Consider the following 20,002-nt stretch of genomic DNA (forward strand, 5'->3'; position numbering starts at 1 on the left):
GAAATATTTGAAAAATGATATTGATTCTTGAGAAATTCTTTTTAAAAATGAATCTTAAAAAAAGACATTTTTCATGGAAAACTGGACTTGGGAAAATCCAACTTTGAAAATTTTCAGAATCTCTTGAGGAATCGATTTCCTTGGAATGAAATTTTTCTTGAGAAAAGTTTGAGAAATGCAGGTGATTTCATGATGCAAACTATCCAAAATGAATGAATGTCCTTTTATGAAAACCTCTTTTCAGGAAAATATGCAATTTTAGAATTAAACTAAGGTAATATTACCACATATTCCCACTAGGGCCGTAAATATGTTTGTAATTTACTTAGTTAATTCTAAAATATTTTGTAAAATTGAAAATATGCAGTGAATTTTGGAAGATAGCCAAAGAGTGTAGGCTCGGTGCGACTAGTAGAAAGATGTTGAATCTGGGTCTCATCCATATTCCGACTAGGGCCGTAAATATGGATTTCACCGAGTTCATCAACTCCCTAAGAGTTGGTGCACATGCCATTCATGTGCATCCATAGTGATTTTGAAATGAAATGCATGAATCACATAATCAAGATATTGTAGAAACTCAAACTATATGATATGCATCCTAATCTAAACAGGAAATTAGATCTCTTATTCCAAGATTACATCTAATTGTTACATTGCTGACATAAAGCAAAATAGATAAATAAAAAAAATATAGAGTTAAAAGAGTCAGCATTCTCCAGATCTTCCCTGCAAAATGGGTTAATGCTAGAAATAGAAATTCAAAGTAGACAAGAAAATAAAAAAACATCATATTTATATTAAACTACATATGATTGAACCTGTGCTAATGACGAAATGGATATATGATGATCAAAAGTTATGCCCATACTAAACAAGGGATTTCCAGGACCATGCTTAAGGATGGTATTTATGCTAAGGAGAAATTTGTAGGTCATGATAGATGGGAAGTGAAAGTCATGGTGTAACTTATATAAGTGATAAAAGGATCATGCAATTATGAAGGAAAGTATATATATATACATGCCTATTTATATATATATATATATATATGTATATAGATATATATATCTATATATATATATATATATATATATATATATATATATATATATTTGTTCCTTAACTTCGCTGTTGGGGACAAGCTCAGATCAAATGTAAAATGTTCATATTAACAGGCTAAAAATAGGGTCTGTGACCAGAGGCATCTAAGACGGATATTTTGCCCTCACAGTTTTGAATCACCCCGGCATCCTTGCATTGTGAATATATCCTAGAAGCAACTTCTAAACCATGCAAAGTTAGTAGGCGTCAGACAGGCAAAAAAAAGAAAACAACACTCCAGCAAACGTGGCCATCCCTCCCCACTCTACACCAGCAGGTGGACACCACCATCAGTAGAATGTAAGCTTCAATTATGCCTTTGAATAAACAGTAAGATATATATCAGCTGCACCATCGCCTACCAGTTCAAGTTCAACCACTTTCAGCACTAATGAACTCTAAGAAAACCATATTAGGGAAATCAGATGTGCCATCGCCTAGTAACGCAAGATCAATCACCTTTAACACTGGTGAACTCTAAAAACCCAAATCGTCATACAGACTTTTGAACACACCTTGAATCATCCCAGTAAACCCATAAACTGCTCTTTAATGACAGCCAGCCAATGTATATAGCAGTCTTATAGTTTACAGCAAATTAATAGATTAAAAACATAACTCTGCAACTACCCTCAAATGATTTCAGTAAATATGATGGGCTGCACAGAGGTAATTATTTGATGGACTGATAGATTGCATGAAAGGGTTCCAATAAGAATATAAAATTTTGAACAAGCTTGAAAAGATGATAGTAAGAAGCAATGTGAATTAACAGGAGCAAATACATTGTGAATACTGAATACGCAAGGGCAATGTAAAGGTGATGATGTTATCATGTAATGCTAGCAATAAATGGCAAAAATAATGCATACATACTAAGGGATGTACTAACACCTAACAAAATTTGATGGTCTATGATGGGATGCCGACATATACATGAAAAGGGCAATCTACTAGACAATAGGCATATGAGACGATATGGTGGTAGGCTGATGAGGAAGATGCCATGTAAGGTGAGTGTGAGAGGGTGGTAACACAAGAGGGGATAGAAATAAAATACAGATACAGCTGAGCAAATGCTACCATTGACATAGGTTTTTAAGGAAGATATGCTATTAACGACAAAAGGGGATATCCATAAATATATTGTACAGGAATGGGCCATGCTTCTAGTGATGTGCAAGGAGATAAACAGATCTTAGAATGATATTACAGGAAACAGGACAAGTGATAAAATAAAAAAATGAGATCATGAGGGATCATGGTGGACAGATCAACAAGCTGATTTGGAAAATGAATGCAGGGTAAATACTACATGTGTTACCTAAATGTAATAGGCTCAAGTGTTGCTGATGGATTAAAGCAATAGACCATCTATGTACCAGTGGATCTTGTCTGTAGAGTGAATGAAATAACAGGGTAAATACTACATGTGTTACCTAAATGTAATAGGCTCAAGTGTTGCTGATGGATTAAAGCAATAGACCATCTATGTACAAGCTAATATACAGTGGATCTTATCTGTGGAGTGAATGAAATAACACGTGATGGCATATCCCACAATGCTCAAGGCAGTAATTGGAAAAGTGACGGTTGAGAGAACCATCAATATTCAATCCTGCAAATACCAGCAACACAGATGGCAACAGCTCCAGTTTTCCTATTACCCAAAATATTGTGAAATTCTGTGCTAATGCACAGACAGCACATAAAAAAAATTTCCAGAAGTTGAACTGGATTTGTGAAGTTCCCATTTGAGGCTTCCTCAACAAAGACCAAGGTACCAACAAAAACAAGAAACTGCAAGGTGCTATGTAATACAAACTGATGATAAGATTCAATGTCAAGCCCTTTTTCTGTAGGAGGACTTCAATCAAGACAAGCTTAAGAGTTCCTGCAAACATACCCATTACGATACACTTAATTTGTCAGTGTCATATGTAACGGCTATTAAGAAAGTAGCTACTAACATAAGGATTTTAAGCATTGGTATAAAGGCCACTGAAATCTACTGACAAGCAGTATTACCAAACCACAGACTTGATGCAAAGGATATGCAGAGAGGAATATAACATATGCTACAGACAGGCCGATGCACTAGATAACGAAAATGATATAATGAAGTAAAAAAAATAAAATACAGAAAATCGATGAAACACAGAAAACTGAAAGTAAAAGAAGAAGATTTAAATTGTTGTGCCTAAGTTAAGGGCACTATTCCCTATACGATAAGTCCGCCTGGACATCGCTTGGATGCAGCTATCTAATCAAAATTTTAGATAAATATGCAGAAAACAGTGAAAGGAAAAGGGAATTGGACAATACCAACTCCTAATAGAGGAAATGTGTAATCGCTAAAAAAAATATTTCAAATAGGATGCTGTATACAAACAGAAGGCCAAATGAGATTTTATTCCAAAGAAATCTTTTACTTGCTGAAGGAATGTTCTACTGCATGGATGAAGTTAATGGCATACCGTGCGAAACGTCACAAACAGGATTAAAAAATAATGATGAGCAAGATCAAATGTTGTTTTTCAAGACTTATGATGCAGAGCCTTCAAGAAAAGATTTGGCCATGGTACTAAGAGTGATAGTTCGGTAACATAGTATTCAGAGAGATCGATGGAGTCATCGCCAGGGCTCCTCGATCATCAATACAAGAAGCAACTAAAGATGCAAAACTGTAACGACCCGATCCGGGGCCTCTTGAGCCCGGGTTCGTGGACGTTAGTTCCCAGAGGGAAATTACTCAATAATCTCAAAAACAGCTCAAAATCGTGCCAGAAATATTTTTTTTTCTTTTATTCAATACTTGAAGGTCCATACATCCATTTACAATAGCATAACCATCCAAAGACAAAAGCATAATAAAAAATAAAGGGAAACCATACTTCCGATGTGGCTGATGTGGCAGAATCGTACTAAGTCCTGAGAGTGGTGGCAACAGTCCCTGAACCTACAGTTGCAACCAAAAGAAGGATGTGAGTCTACAACCCAGTAAGATTCCATTTACAAATAGACACGACCGTTGCAACTGTAGTGAGCTCTAAGCTCCTAGTCTTGGTTTAGTTTGCTACTTATGCACACATGTTAGTTATGAGTTTTACCCTCTTTACCGCATCTCTATTATCATTTTCAAACAACTCTTCTACTCTAATCGGCTATTCCGGACATAGCCTCCTCGGGCGTAGCAACCCATGTAGACAACTCAGAGTCTACAATGTTGGCCAGACTTATGAACCACTCACAAACAACGTAGTCCAAACCGGCCAAGACTACGGACACAGGTGCTGCAGCAGCTCGCCGGTTGCAAGCCGGGAGCGAAGGGACTCAAACGGTAGCTAGCCGAAGAGCCAGGGTGGCTATACCTGCCCCAAGGTGTCTCAAGGAGCTATACCTGCCCCCAAGGTTTTGTGGTTCATGCTGCATCCTACATGTGTCTAGTGGCAATGTTTTAACCCCTAAGGGTCACCTAGAAATGTCTGAGATATTCTCAGGTTGCTTAAGAGGTACACACCTCAACATTGCCTCAGACCATGCCTCCTAGTAGAGTTCCCATCATACACTGGGTGGTCATCCTATAGACAACTTTTACTCAACATTCACATCTTGAATTTAGTGTGTTATACAATCCTCAATGTATATCCACTAATTACTTTTTAACACATGTTTACATGTCTGAACTGTTAAGGATGGTAACCCACCACAGATTAATTCACGATCCTTACCATGCCCCTCCCAAGGCATAAGCGTGACTTATCCCCAAGGTAATACCTACCTTGAGACTTTGGAACTCTACCCTCAATTTTCACTTAATACATCGATCTCATACATGCAATCATGTCATGCCACATTTATTTCATAACTCAGAAAATATGCATGATCAGGTTTAAGCATCACACTTGAACTTTATAGATTCCTAAGCATGCAAAACAGTGTCTATCCTCAATAACAGAACTAGCATACTTGAAGCATTGGAATCACATTAAAGAATGCCTAAACTAGCTAGCATGTGTTTTAATTAACTAAGGAGGAATTAGCAAATGTTCACTTACCTGGAACGCTTAAATTTCAATCGCAACCCTTGATCTGAAAACAACGAATACCTCATATCATCAAAATTACCAAAACACCCTTAAACTTAATTGTCGACTCTGACTCCATTCTTTCAGAGTTTATTCACACATCCCCTACTAATAGACTCTACCCAAGCAGTAGAATCCATGGATTCAAGAATCACATAGATCTGACTTCGGGCACTTAGCTATGCCTTGTATATTTTGTGTAGACGTATCAAGGGCAAAATGGTCTTTTTGCTCTTTCAATGACTCCTATGTCCTCTTTACATCATGTTATATTAAGATCCACATCCATAATAGAATTTGACCACTTAGGTCATCAACTCAACTATGATTTGGATCATGGATTCGGTATTCTTGATCCAAACCTGCTTGAAAAGGGTTTGTATGGATCTAAACCAGTTCGTCTAATTGAATCCAATCTGAGTTTTGGGTACAACTGAGATCCAAACCCAAATCCAATTTGTAATGGAAAAATCGAGTCTTCGCTACTTCGATTTTTCCACCGCACTCGATAAACCAATCGCACACGCATCCGATTTGTCTCGGTCTAGACTTAGTCGGTCTGACCCATATTGGGTCTACCTTTGGTTTGGACCGAATCTATCCCCCATCACAAACCCGATTCCATCTGCTTACTAGTCAGGACCCGACTTGATCCGAATAGACTAAAACAGTCTGTCACGGTATATAGACCTGACTTGGTTCGTTAAGACCGAGTCAGTCTTGTCAGAGTACTCAAACCCTAGCTTGGTTTGCGTCAATCTGGCTTGATCCGGTCATGCTCAAACCGGGCAAAATGGCTGACTTAGTCTGCAGAAAATGCATACCGATTCTGCCCTGCATAAATTCTGCAAAAGTACTGGCAACACCATTGTTGCCGAACTGTTGCATCTTCTGCAAATGGTCGGTGCACGTGGTGATGAGGGAGGCGATCGGACATACTGCCTCCATGCGACAGCCGATCCTCTCCTCCCCATTTCTGTCACCAACGAGAGGCAACGACAGAGGGGAAATCCCTCTGTCGTTCTCCTTCTTCTATTGCAAGGCTGGGACAGGGTTCTCCCTGTCCATGTTTTTTTTTCTTCTTCAACTCACCGACAACAGAGAGGTTGCCGGTGACCCCTCCCCCTGCATTCGGACAAAGCACGAGAAAGGGAGACTCACCTGACGGCGATAAGCGATGTCTGCTCCTGTTTCTCCTACGCGCTTCCTCTCTGCTCCTCTGGTGATCGAATGGGGAGATGAGAGGAGGCCCCCCCCATGGCTTTTATAGCCATGGGGGTTGCTCGGTTACCCCCTCCCACCTTCAGAATTAAATGGGGGCAACCCGCTTCCTCTCCCACGATCTGATTCGTGGGAGAGGAAGGGGCGTCGCCCGCTTCTCCTTCCGTAACCCCCCCACGATGGGGGGAGCGTTACAATTCCACCCTCCTTACAAAAAGATTCGTCCCGAATCTTTCTCGAAAATAATTGGGGAAATTGTGCGTGCATATCTGCCTCATTCTCCCATGTAGCTTCATCTTTACTATGATGCTTCCATCTCACTAGGACCATTGGGACAACCTTGTTTCTTAGCTTATGCTTCTTAAATTCAATTACTTCAATTGGTTCTTCCCGAATACTTAAATCTTCTTGGATGTCTAACACTGACTCCACTGTATCCAGTATATGCGAAGGATCTGGCACGTACTTTCTTAACATGGATACATGAAATACATTATGTATTCTAGAAAGCGATGGGGGTAATGCCAACTGATAGGCTGTAGAACCTATTCTTTTCAAAATCTCAAATGGTCCGATATATCTTGGACTTAGTTTGCCCTTCTTTCCAAACCTCATTACCCCTTTAAACGGTGATATCCTTAAGAAGACGTGATCACCTAACTCAAACTCCAACTCACGTCTCCTCTTATCTGCATAACCTTTCTGACGACTTTGGGCTGCTTGGAGTCTTTCACGAATGAATCTGATTTGCTCCTCCATTTGCTGAACTAATTCTGGTCCTAAGGTTTTTCTTTCACCAACTTGGTCCCAGCATAGCGGCGTCCTACAACGTCTCCCATATAAGGCTTCATATGGTGCCATCCCAATACTAGCTTGGAAGCTGTTATTATAGGCAAATTCAATTAGCGACAGAATATCGTGCCATGAGTTTCAATACTCTAGTGTACATGCTCTTAACATATCCTCCAGCGTTTGGATGGTTCTTTCTGACTACCCATCCGTCGGCGGGTGGAAAGCTGTGCTCATTTTCAGCTGAGTTCCCAATGCTTCTTGAAAGCTTTGCCAAAACTTGGAGGTAAATTTCGAATCTCTATCAGAAACAATGGAGTCTGGCACTCCGTGCAATCTCACTATCTCTTTTATGAAAAGATGAGCTAATTGTTCAAAGGAACACGTTGTCTTGCATGCGAGAAAATGTGCAAACTTGGTCAGTCTATCAACAATTACCCAAATCGCATTCATTCCCTCTCTGGTCTTAGGAAATCCTATAACAAAATCCATCGTTATATCTGCCCACTTCCATACAGGAATAGGTAGTGGTTGCAATAGGCCACCCGGCCTCTGATGTTCAATCTTTACTTGCTGACATATTAGACACTTACTAACATACTCCGCAATATCTCTCTTCATTCCATTCCACCAGAAATTATTCTTCAAATCCCTATACATCTTTGTACTTCCAGGGTGAATGGAATACTTTGAATGATGTGCCTCTGCAAGCAATTGTTTCCTAGGTTCCTCATCCTTAGGAATACATATCCGATCCCGAAATCTCAGCATACCTTGGTCGTCTACTTTGAAATTTTGATCTTCACCATCGTTTGTTGTTGACCTGATTCTTTCTAACTCTTGATCTAGGAGTTGCTTTTCTTTGATTTTGTCCCAAATTTCTGACCCTAAGGTTGTTTGGACAAACATCAGTCGACCCGGAAGGCATTGTACTTCTGCTTTTTGATCTACAATGCTCACCAGCAGACTTGATATGGATAGTCTTGTGACTGATTCTGCTTTTCGACTGAGTGCATTGGCTACTACATTAGCTTTCCCTGGGTGATACTTCAACTCAAAATCATAATCTTTTAATAATTCTAGACATCGACGTTGCCTCATATTCAGTTCCTTTTGGGAGAACAAATATTTTAAACTTTGATGATCAGTGAATACCTCAAATTGTTCTCCATATAAGTAATGTCGCCATATTTTGAGTGCAAATACTACAGCAGCCAATTCTAGGTCATGAGTTGGATAATTTATCTCATGCACCTTTAGTTGTCTTGAAGCATATGCGATAACCCTGCCATGTTGCATCAGAACGCAACCCAATCCTTTATGTGATGCATCGCTATAAACGGTAAAACCTCCAGTGCCAGAAGGCAAAACTAACACTGGTGCCGTGGTCAATCGCTTCTTGATTTCTTGAAAGCTTTTCTCGCACTTCTCATTCCACTCGAACTTCATTTCTTTCTTTGTGAGCTTAGTCATGGGAGCTGCCAATATAGAAAATCCTTCTACAAAGCGTCTGTAGTAACCAGCTAACCCAAGAAAACTTCGAATTTCTGTGGCATTCTTGGGTGTAGGCCAGTTGGTTACCGCTTCAACTTTTGTTGGGTCTACCATCACTCCCTCTTCTGATAATATGTCCCAAAAATGATACTTGATCAAGCCAGAATGCACACTTAGAGAATTTAGCATATAGCTTCTGATCTCTAAGTATTTGCAAAACGAATCTCAAATGTTCTGCGTGTTGTTCCTTACTGGCCGAATATATAAGGATGTCATCCACGAACACCACCACGAACTTATCCAAGAATGGTTTGAATACTCGGTTCATTAAATCCATGAATGCAGCTGGTGCATTCGTCAGCCCAAAAGGCATGACTAGAAATTCATAATGACCATATCTTGAACGAAACGCTGTCTTGGCAACATCTTCTTCCCGAATCTTTAGCTGATGATATCCAGAACGTAGATCCAACTTAGAAAAACAAGCTGCACCTTGCAGTTGATCAAATAGATCATCTATCCTTGGCAGAGGATACTTGTTCTTTATTGTCACTGCATTTAATTTCCTGTAGTCGATACACATGCGCAATGACCCATCTTTCTTTTTCACGAACAAGATCGGTGCGCCCCAAGGTGATACCGATGGTCGGATAAATCCGATATCCAACAATTCTTGTAGTTGATCCTTGAGTTCTTTGAGTTCAGCAGGTCCCATCCTATATGGAGGAATAGAAATGGGCGTTGTACCTGGGGCTAGATCTATCTGGAATTCGACTTCCCTGTCCGGTGGAAGTCCTGGAAGTTCTTCCGGAAAAACATCCACGAATTCTCGTATAATCTCTACTTCTGCGACTGAAAGTTTATCATCATCCTCAGTCTTCATATAAGCCAAGTATCCAATCCAGCCCTTCTGTAGATACCGGTTGGCTTGAAGACATGATATGATTGTCGGTTTTGCAAGTTTTCTAACGCCTTGAAAGGTGATAGTTGAAGTTCCAGGGTGTTGAAAACTGACACTTTTTCCTCGACAATTAATCGTTGCATGATGGTTAGATAACCAATCCATGCCTAAGATAACGTCCACTCCCTTAAAGTCCAGTATTAGAAGATCTACCGACAGTAGACGTCCTTCGACTTGTACCATGCATCCTTGGATGACTTCATCTATATACGCCGACTTTCCTACTGGTGTCTCTACTTGATATTTTATTTTTAGAGGTACCAGTGAAACAGGTAATAGTGCAGCAAAAATAGGGGTGACAAAACTATGTGTAGCACCTGAATCAATTAGAACATGTGCACTAACACAAGAAATTTGGAGTGTACCTTCCACCACGTCAGGGCTGGTCAAAGCTTCTTGCAGAGTTGCTGCATAAACTCGTCCTGGAGCAACTGGTTTCTCCCTGGGTTTTGTTCTTTCTCCCTGTACGAGCTGGGGACATTTCCTTGCAATGTGTCCCATTTGACCGCAATTGTAGCATTTAATATTCTTATCATCACAACGACCTTCATGTTTGAAGCCGCAAGTCCTACAATTGTTGCCCTTGGAAGGCGCTCCTCGGTATCGAGGTTTCTTTGTTTCAGGTTGTTCAGGCTTCTTCCCCTGCTGCTTATTATTGTTTTCTGCACTACTTCCCTCAGGTGGCTTCGAAGATCTGTCGTTGCCTTGCCTCTTCTTGAAAAACCTTCGGGTCGACGAACTAGTTTGTCCTTGTTGTACTTGCTTTGGTTTCTCTTGTATCTCCGATTTTGTTGTTCGAGCATCCCAAAACTTGTACCGAGATGCCATCTCCACCAACCTGTCGAACCTCCGAATTTGCAAGGGTCCCACCATCCTCAGAACTTCAGGTTTTAATCCGCGCTCATATAGCTTGCATTTTTGCTTCTCAGAAGATACTAAAGCCTTCGCAAATCTGGATAATGAATTGAACTTTGCGATGTAGGCTGCTACACTCATACTTCCCTGTTTGAGCTTTCTAAATTCTTCTTCTTTTTCCATCCTCTCGATCCTGGGAAAGAATTGTCTGTAGAACTTGTTCCTAAAGGTAATCCAGGAAACAAACTCTCCACTTCCCAGGACATCTCTGATGGATCGCCACCAGTACTCAGCGTCCCCAATTAAGTTTGATGCCGTGACCCATGCTTTCTGGTCCTCTGGGCACTATATCGCATCCAGTGCTTTCTCCGCTTGCATCATCCATTTCTCTGCTGCTACTCCTCCAGAAGTTCCGTCGAATGTGGGCACTCTCATATTCTTGAACTTCTCAGCCCAAGAATTGCTTCTTGGTGCTACTTGGTTTTGACTTTGATGTAATGAATTTTGTAATAGCTTATACAAAATTCTTTCTGTGGTATAACCGGGAGGCACACCACTACCAACTGTAGCACGTTCATGTCAAGGTGAAACTGGTGAGGCACCTCCACCTTCTGCTCCCATGCTTCTTGGAGGTAGACTATCTGATGTTTGTGGAGACACAGGACCAATGGGGCTTGCCACACTTCTCCTTGCAGAGCCCTCCCTCACATGCCTTGCTTGAGAAGGGCAGGCCTGTCTCTTGCTTACTTGAGAACCTCTTGACTGGTACGATGTTCCCTGACGAGTCCTCATACTGCAATATGAATAAAGTGATTACTAAAATTCATGCTTGCTCCCACACAGGTTTGCACATTTGACGTAAGAACTTACTATTTATTAATAATAACAACGTTTTTACAACTTTTCACGGGTTCTTCCGTAATACAACCCGTTACTTACTACTATCACTAGGCAACCATAGGTCTTTATTACACGATTTAAACAAAACAAACACTAAGGTGTCGGGGTACGAGGGGTGTAAGTAGGTTCTTCTTCTTCCTCGAAGTCTGATGGAACCCTAACTGGTGCTGGCACTGCCATGTTGCTAAGAGCACGTAAGTATGTGTGCCTATTCATATGTCCCCTGCCTCTCCTCAGTAAGGCCATTCCTCGAAGAGGTTGCACTGATTCTCTTATTTGTTCATTCTCCATGACATTAGTGCCTCTACCTTGTTGCGCCATCGACTCTTGTACACCCTCATGACCGGATGCACCGGGTTGCTCCTGACTTCTCCCGCTACTGGTAGTATTGCTCGGTCCTGCCTTATATTGGCCGAAATGAGACCTGTCGCAGCCCGAGCAACATGTTGCAGCTCCCCTACCACCTCGATTTGCCAGTGAACCTCTTCGGACGTGCCTATATGGAGGACGTCTCCGTGACCCTGGCGATTCTCCAACGGATGGTTGGGGTGGTGCTACCTCTTCCTCTCGATCATTGTACCCCCAGTTGTTGATTATGACTGGAACTGGGGCTGGAGAAAGAACGGGAGGTGTCATACTCCCCATTGCCCTGGTGACGTCCATCATGGCTGTCACGAAGAGCGAAAGAACGACAACCATCTGATCCGTTTGGATCACATCAGGATGCCTCTGCCTCCCAGAGTTCCTACCGCCTCTACGGTCGCTCTCGTTGCCACTATCGTTGTTAATATTCATTTCTGCTAACAAGAGACACTCATAAGTTCAGGACCTTCCTATGACTCTTTTGCCACATATTCCTTTGGATGGTTGTAATTATCGTTCTTTTAGGACCTTCAACTTAATTCAAATTCTAACCAAATCTTCCTCTACAATTCAATTTTTCTCATTGAAACCTGGCTTTGATACCACTTGTAACGACCCGATCCGGGGCCTCTTGAGCCCGAGTTCGTGGACGTTAGTTCCCAGAGGGAAATTACTCAATAATCTCAAAAACAGCTCAAAATCGTGCCAGAAAAATTTTTTTTTTCTTTTATTCAATACTTGAAGGTCCATACATCCATTTACAATAGCATAACCATCCAAAGACAAAAGCAGAATAAAAAATAAAGGGAAACCATACTTTCGATGTGGCTGATGTGGCAGAATCGTACTAAGTCCTGAGAGTGGTGGCAACAGTCCCTGAACCTACAGTTGCAACCAAAAGAAGGGGGTGAGTCTACAACCCAGTAAGATTCCATTTACAAATAGACACGACCGTTGCAACTGTAGTGAGCTCTAAGCTCCTAGTCTTTGTTTAGTTTGCTACTTATGCACACATGTTAGTTATGAGTTTTACCCCCTTTACCACATCTCTATTATCATTTTCAAACAACTCTTCTACTCTAATCGGCTATTCCGGACATAGCCTCCTCGGGCGTAGCAACCGATGTAGACAACTCAGAGTCTACAATGTTGGCCAGACTTATGAACCACTCACAAACAACGTAGTCCAAACCGGCCCAGACTACGGACACAGGTGCTGCAGCAGCTCGCCGGTTGCAAGCCGGGAGCGAAGGGACTCAAACGGTAGCTAGCCGAAGAGCCAGGGTGGCTATACCTGCCCCAAGGTGTCTCAAGGAGCTATACCTGCCCCCAAGGTTTTGTGGTTCATGCTGCATCCTACATGTGTCTAGTGGCAATGTTTTAACCCCTAAGGGTCACCTAGAAATGTCTGAGATATTCCCAGGTTGCTTAAGAGGTACACACCTCAACATTGCCTCAGACCATGCCTCCTAGTAGAGTTCCCATCATACACTGGGTGGTCATCCTATAGACAACTTTTACTCAACATTCACATCTTGAATTTAGTGTGTTATACAATCCTCAATGTATATCCACTAATTACTTTTTAACACATGTTTACATGTCTGAACTGTTAAGGATGGTAACCCACCACAGATTAATTCACGATCCTTACCATGCCCCTCCCAAGGCATAAGCGTGACTTATCCCCAAGGTAATACCTACCTTGAGACTTTGGAACTCTACCCTCAATTTTCACTTAATACATCGATCTCATACATGCAATCATGTCATGCCACATTTATTTCATAACTCAGAAAATATGCATGATCAGGTTTAAGCATCACACTTGAACTTTATAGATTCCTAAGCATGCAAAACAGTGTCTATCCTCAATAACAGAACTAGCATACTTGAAGCATTGGAATCACATTAAAGAATGCCTAAACTAGCAAGCATGTGTTTTAATTAACTAAGGAGGAATTTGCAAATGTTCACTTACCTGGAACGCTTAAATTTCAATCGCAACCCTTGATCTGAAAACAACGAATACCTCATATCATCAAAATTACCAAAACACCCTTAAACTTAATTGTCGACTCTGACTCCATTCTTTCAGAGTTTGTTCTCACATCCCCTACTAATAGACTCTACCCAAGCAGTAAAATCCATGGATTCAAGAATCACATAGATCTGACTTCGGGCACTTAGCTATGCCTTGTATATTTTGTGTAGACGTATCAAGGGCAAAATGGTCTTTTTGCTCTTTCAATGACTCCTATGTCCTCTTTACATCATGTTATATTAAGATCCACATCCATAATAGAATTTGACCACTTAGGTCATCAACTCAACTATGATTTGGATCATAGATTCGGTATTCTTGATCCAAACCTGCTTGAAAAGGGTTTGTATGGATCTAAACCAGTTCGTCTAATTGAATCCAATCTGAGTTTTGGGTACAACTGAGATCCAAACCCAAATCCAATTTGTAATGGAAAAATCGAGTCTTCGCTACTTCGATTTTTCCACCGCACTCGATAAACCAATCGCACACGCATCCGATTTGTCTCAGTCTAGACTTAGTCGGTCTGACCCATATTGGGTCTACCTTTGGTTTGGACCGAATCTATCCCCCATCACAAACCCGATTCCATCTGCTTACTAGTCAGGACCCGACTTGATCCGAATAGACTAAAACAGTCTGTCACAGTATATAGACCCGACTTTGTTCGTTAAGACCGAGTCAGTCTTGTCAGAGTACTCAAACCCTAGCTCGGTTTGCGTCAATCTGGCTTGATTCGGTCATGCTCAAACCGGGCAAAATGGCTGACTTAGTCTGCAGAAAATGCATACCGATTCTGCCCTGCATAAATTCTGCAAAAGTACTGGCAACACCATTGTTGCCGAACTGTTGCATCTTCTGCAAATGGTCGGTGCACGTGGTGATGAGGGAGGCGATCGGACATACTGCCTCCATGCGACAGCCGATCCTCTCCTCCCCATTTCTGTCACCAACGAGAGGCAACGACAGAGGGGAAATCCCTCTGTCGTTCTCCTTCTTCTATTGCAAGGCTGGGACAGGGTTCTCCCTGTCCATGTTTTTTTTTTCTTCTTCAACTCACCGACAACAGAGAGGTTGCCGGTGACCCCTCCCCCTGCATTCGGACAAAGCACGAGAAAGGGAGACTCACCTGACGGCGATAAGCGATGTCTGCTCCTGTTTCTCCTACGCGCTTCCTCTCTGCTCCTCTGGTGATCGAATGGGGAGATGAGAGGAGGCCCCCCCCATGGCTTTTATAGCCATGGGGGTTGCTCGGTTACCCCCTCCCACCTTCAGAATTAAATGGGGGCAACCCGCTTCCTCTCCCACGATCTGATTCGTGGGAGAGGAAGGGGCGTCGCCCGCTTCTCCTTCCGTAACCCCCCCACGATAGGGGGAGCGTTACAATTCCACCCTCCTTACAAAAAGATTCGTCCCGAATCTTTCTCGAAAATAATTGGGGAAATTGTGCGTGCATATCTGCCTCATTCTCCCATGTAGCTTCATCTTTACTATGATGCTTCCATCTCACTAGGACCATTGGGACAACCTTGTTTCTTAGCTTATGCTTCTTAAATTCAATTACTTCAATTGGTTCTTCCCGAATACTTAAATCTTCTTGGATGTCTAACACCGACTCCACTGTATCCAGTATATGCGAAGGATCTGGCACGTACTTTCTTAACATGGATACATGAAATACATTATGTATTCTAGAAAGCGATGGGGGTAATGCCAACTGATAGGCTGTAGAACCTATTCTTTTCAAAATCTCAAATGGTCCGATATATCTTGGACTTAGTTTGCCCTTCTTTCCAAACCTCATTACCCCTTTAAACGGTGATATCCTTAAGAAGACGTGATCACCTAACTCAAACTCCAACTCACGTCGCCTCTTATCTGCATAACCTTTCTGACGACTTTGGGCTGCTTGGAGTCTTTCTCATTTGCTGAACTAATTCCGGTCCTAAGGTTTTTCTTTCACCAACTTGGTCCCAGCATAGCGGCGTCCTACAACGTCTCCCATATAAGGCTTCATATGGAGCCATCCCAATACTAGCTTGGAAGCTGTTATTATAGGCAAATTCAATTAGCGACAGAATATCGTGCCATGAGTTTCAATACTCTAGTGTACATGCTCTTAACATATCCTCCAGCGTTTGGATGGTTCTTTCTGACTACCCATCCGTCGGCGGGTGGAAAGCTGTGCTCATTTTCAGCTGAGTTCCCAATGCTTCTTGAAAGCTTTGCCAAAACTTGGAGGTAAATTTCGAATCTCTATCAGAAACAATGGAGTCTGGCACTCCGTGCAATCTCACTATCTCTTTTATGAAAAGATGAGCTAATTGTTCAAAGGAACACGTTGTCTTGCATGCGAGAAAATATGCAAACTTGGTCAGTCTATCAACAATTACCCAAATCGCATTCATTCCCTCTCTGGTCTTAGGAAATCCTATAACAAAATCCATCGTTATATCTGCCCACTTCCATACAGGAATAGGTAGTGGTTGCAATAGGCCACCCGGCCTCTGATGTTCAATCTTTACTTGCTGACATATTAGACACTTACTAACATACTCCGCAATATCTCTCTTCATTCCATTCCACCAGAAATTATTCTTCAAATCCCTATACATCTTTGTACTTCCAGGGTGAATGGAATACTTTGAATGATGTGCCTCTGCAAGCAATTGTTTCCTAGGTTCCTCATCCTTAGGAATACATATCCGATCCCGAAATCTCAGCATACCTTGGTCGTCTACTTTGAAATTTTGATCTTCACCATCGTTTGTTGTTGACCTGATTCTTTCTAACTCTTGATCTAGGAGTTGCTTTTCTTTGATTTTGTCCCAAATTTCTGACCCTAAGGTTGTTTGGACAAACATCAGTCGACCCGGAAGGCATTGTACTTCTGCTTTTTGATCTACAATGCTCACCAGCAGACTTGATATGGATAGTCTTGTGACTGATTCTGCTTTTCGACTGAGTGCATTGGCTACTACATTAGCTTTCCCCGGGTGATACTTCAGCTCAAAATCATAATCTTTTAATAATTCTAGACATCGACGTTGCCTCATATTCAGTTCCTTTTGGGAGAACAAATATTTTAAACTTTGATGATCAGTGAATACCTCAAATTGTTCTCCATATAAGTAATGTCGCCATATTTTGAGTGCAAATACTACTGCAGCCAATTCTAGGTCATGAGTTGGATAATTTATCTCATGCACCTTTAGTTGTCTTGAAGCATATGCGATAACCCTGCCATGTTGCATCAGAATGCAACCCAATCCTTTATGTGATGCATCGCTATAAACGGTAAAACCTCCAGTGCCAGAAGGCAAAACTAACACTGGTGCCGTGGTCAATCGCTTCTTGATTTCTTGAAAGCTTTTCTCGCACTTCTCATTCCACTCGAACTTCATTTCTTTCTTTGTGAGCTTAGTCATGGGAGCTGCCAATATAGAAAATCCTTCTACAAAGCGTCTGTAGTAACCAGCTAACCCAAGAAAACTTCGAATTTCTGTGGCATTCTTGGGTGTAGGCCAGTTGGTTACCGCTTCAACTTTTGTTGGGTCTACCATCACTCCCTCTTCTGATAATATGTCCCAAAAATGATACTTGATCAAGCCAGAATGCACACTTAGAGAATTTAGCATATAGCTTCTGATCTCTAAGTATTTGCAAAACGAATCTCAAATGTTCTGCGTGTTGTTCCTTACTGGCCGAATATATAAGGATGTCATCCACGAACACCACCACGAACTTATCCAAGAATGGTTTGAATACTCGGTTCATTAAATCCATGAATGCAGCTGGTGCATTCGTCAGCCCAAAAGGCATGACTAGAAATTCATAATGACCATATCTTGAACGAAACGCTGTCTTGGCAACATCTTCTTCCCGAATCTTTAGCTGATGATATCCAGAACGTAGATCCAACTTAGAAAAACAAGCTGCACCTTGCAGTTGATCAAATAGATCATCTATCCTTGGCAGAGGATACTTGTTCTTTATTGTCACTGCATTTAATTTCCTGTAGTCGATACACATGCGCAATGACCCATCTTTCTTTTTCACGAACAAGATCGGTGCGCCCCAAGGTGATACCGATGGTCGGATAAATCCGATATCCAACAATTCTTGTAGTTGATCCTTGAGTTCTTTGAGTTCAGCAGGTCCCATCCTATATGGAGGAATAGAAATGGGCGTTGTACCTGGGGCTAGATCTATCTGGAATTCGACTTCCCTGTCCGGTGGAAGTCCTGGAAGTTCTTCCGGAAAAACATCCACGAATTCTCGTACAATCTCTACTTCTGCGACTGAAAGTTTATCATCATCCTCAGTCTTCATATAAGCCAAGTATCCAATCCAGCCCTTCTGTAGATACCGGTTGGCTTGAAGACATGATATGATTGTCGGTTTTGCAAGTTTTCTAACGCCTTGAAAGGTGATAGTTGAAGTTCCAGGGTGTTGAAAACTGACACTTTTTCCTCGACAATTAATCGTTGCATGATGGTTAGATAACCAATCCATGCCTAAGATAACGTCCACTCCCTTAAAGTCCAGTATTAGAAGATCTACCGACAGTAGACGTCCTTCGACTTGTACCATGCATCCTTGGATGACTTCATCTATATACGCCGACTTTCCTACTGGTGTCTCTACTTGATATTTTATTTTTAGAGGTACCAGTGAAACAGGTAATAGTGCAGCAAAAATAGGGGTGACAAAACTATGTGTAGCACCTGAATCAATTAGAACATGTGCACTAACACAAGAAATTTGGAGTGTACCTTCCACCACGTCAGGGCTGGTCAAAGCTTCTTGCAGAGTTGCTGCATAAACTCGTCCTGGAGCAACTGGTTTCTCCCTGGGTTTTGTTCTTTCTCCCTGTACGAGCTGGGGACATTTCTTTGCAATGTGTCCCATTTGACCGCAATTGTAGCATTTAATATTCTTATCATCACAACGACCTTCATGTTTGAAGCCGCAAGTCCTACAATTGTTGCCCTTGGAAGGCGCTCCTCGGTATCGAGGTTTCTTTGTTTCAGGTTGTTCAGGCTTCTTCCCCTGCTGCTTATTATTGTTTTCTACACTACTTCCCTCAGGTGGCTTCGAAGATCTGTCGTTGCCTTGCCTCTTCTTGAAAAACCTTCGGGTCGACGAACTAGTTTGTCCTTGTTGTACTTGCTTTGGTTTCTCTTGTATCTCCGATTTTGTTGTTCGAGCATCCCAAAACTTGTACCGAGATGCCATCTCCACCAACCTATCGAACCTCCGAATTTGCAGAGGTCCCACCATCCTCAGAACTTCAGGTTTTAATCCGCGCTCATATAGCTTGCATTTTTGCTTCTCAGAAGATACTAAAGCCTTCGCAAATCTGGATAATGAATTGAACTTTGCGATGTAGGCTGCTACACTCATACTTCCCTGTTTGAGCTTTCTAAATTCTTCTTCTTTTTCCATCCTCTCGATCCTGGGAAAGAATTGTCTGTAGAACTTGTTCCTAAAGGTAATACAGGAAACAAACTCTCCACTTCCCAGGACATCTCTGATGGATCGCCACCAGTACTCAGCGTCCCCAATTAAGTTTGATGCCGTGACCCATGCTTTCTGGTCCTCTAGGCACTATATCGCATCCAGTGCTTTCTCCGCTTGCATCATCCATTTCTCTGCTGCTACTCCTCCAGAAGTTTCGTCGAATGTGGGCACTCTCATATTCTTGAACTTCTCAGCCCAAGAATTGCTTCCTAGTGCTACTTGGTTTTGACTTTGATGTAATGAATTTTGTAATAGCTCATACAAAATTCTTTCTGTGGTATAACCGGGAGGCACACCACTACCAACTGTAGCACGTTCATGTCAAGGTGAAACTGGTGAGGCACCTCCACCTTCTGCTCCCATGCTTCTTGGAGGTAGACTATCTGATGTTTGTGGAGACACAGGACCAATGGGGCTTGCCACACTTCTCCTTGCAGAGCCCTCCCTCACATGCCTTGCTTGAGAAGGGCAGGCCTGTCTCTTGCTTACTTGAGAACCTCTTGACTGGTACGATGTTCCCTGACGAGTCCTCATACTGCAATATGAATAAAGTGATTACTAAAATTCATGCTTGCTCCCACACAGGTTTGCACATTTGACGTAAGAACTTACTATTTATTAATAATAACAACGTTTTTACAACTTTTCACGGGTTCTTCC

At 41.8% G+C, this 20,002-nt stretch overlaps 1 pseudogene; it reads right to left on the bottom strand.

Moving 5' to 3' along the window:
* Positions 1–2,593: 2,593 nt before the first annotated feature.
* On the bottom strand, positions 2,594–6,140 carry LOC149826586 (putative sugar phosphate/phosphate translocator At3g17430 pseudogene; annotated as a pseudogene).
* Positions 6,141–20,002: the final 13,862 nt, after the last annotated feature.

The sequence above is a fragment of the Nuphar pumila genome, chromosome 10, assembly GCF_984573655.1.
Source record: "Nuphar pumila chromosome 10, dmNupPumi1.hap1.1, whole genome shotgun sequence".
NCBI classification, from domain to species: Eukaryota; Viridiplantae; Streptophyta; class Magnoliopsida; order Nymphaeales; family Nymphaeaceae; genus Nuphar; species Nuphar pumila.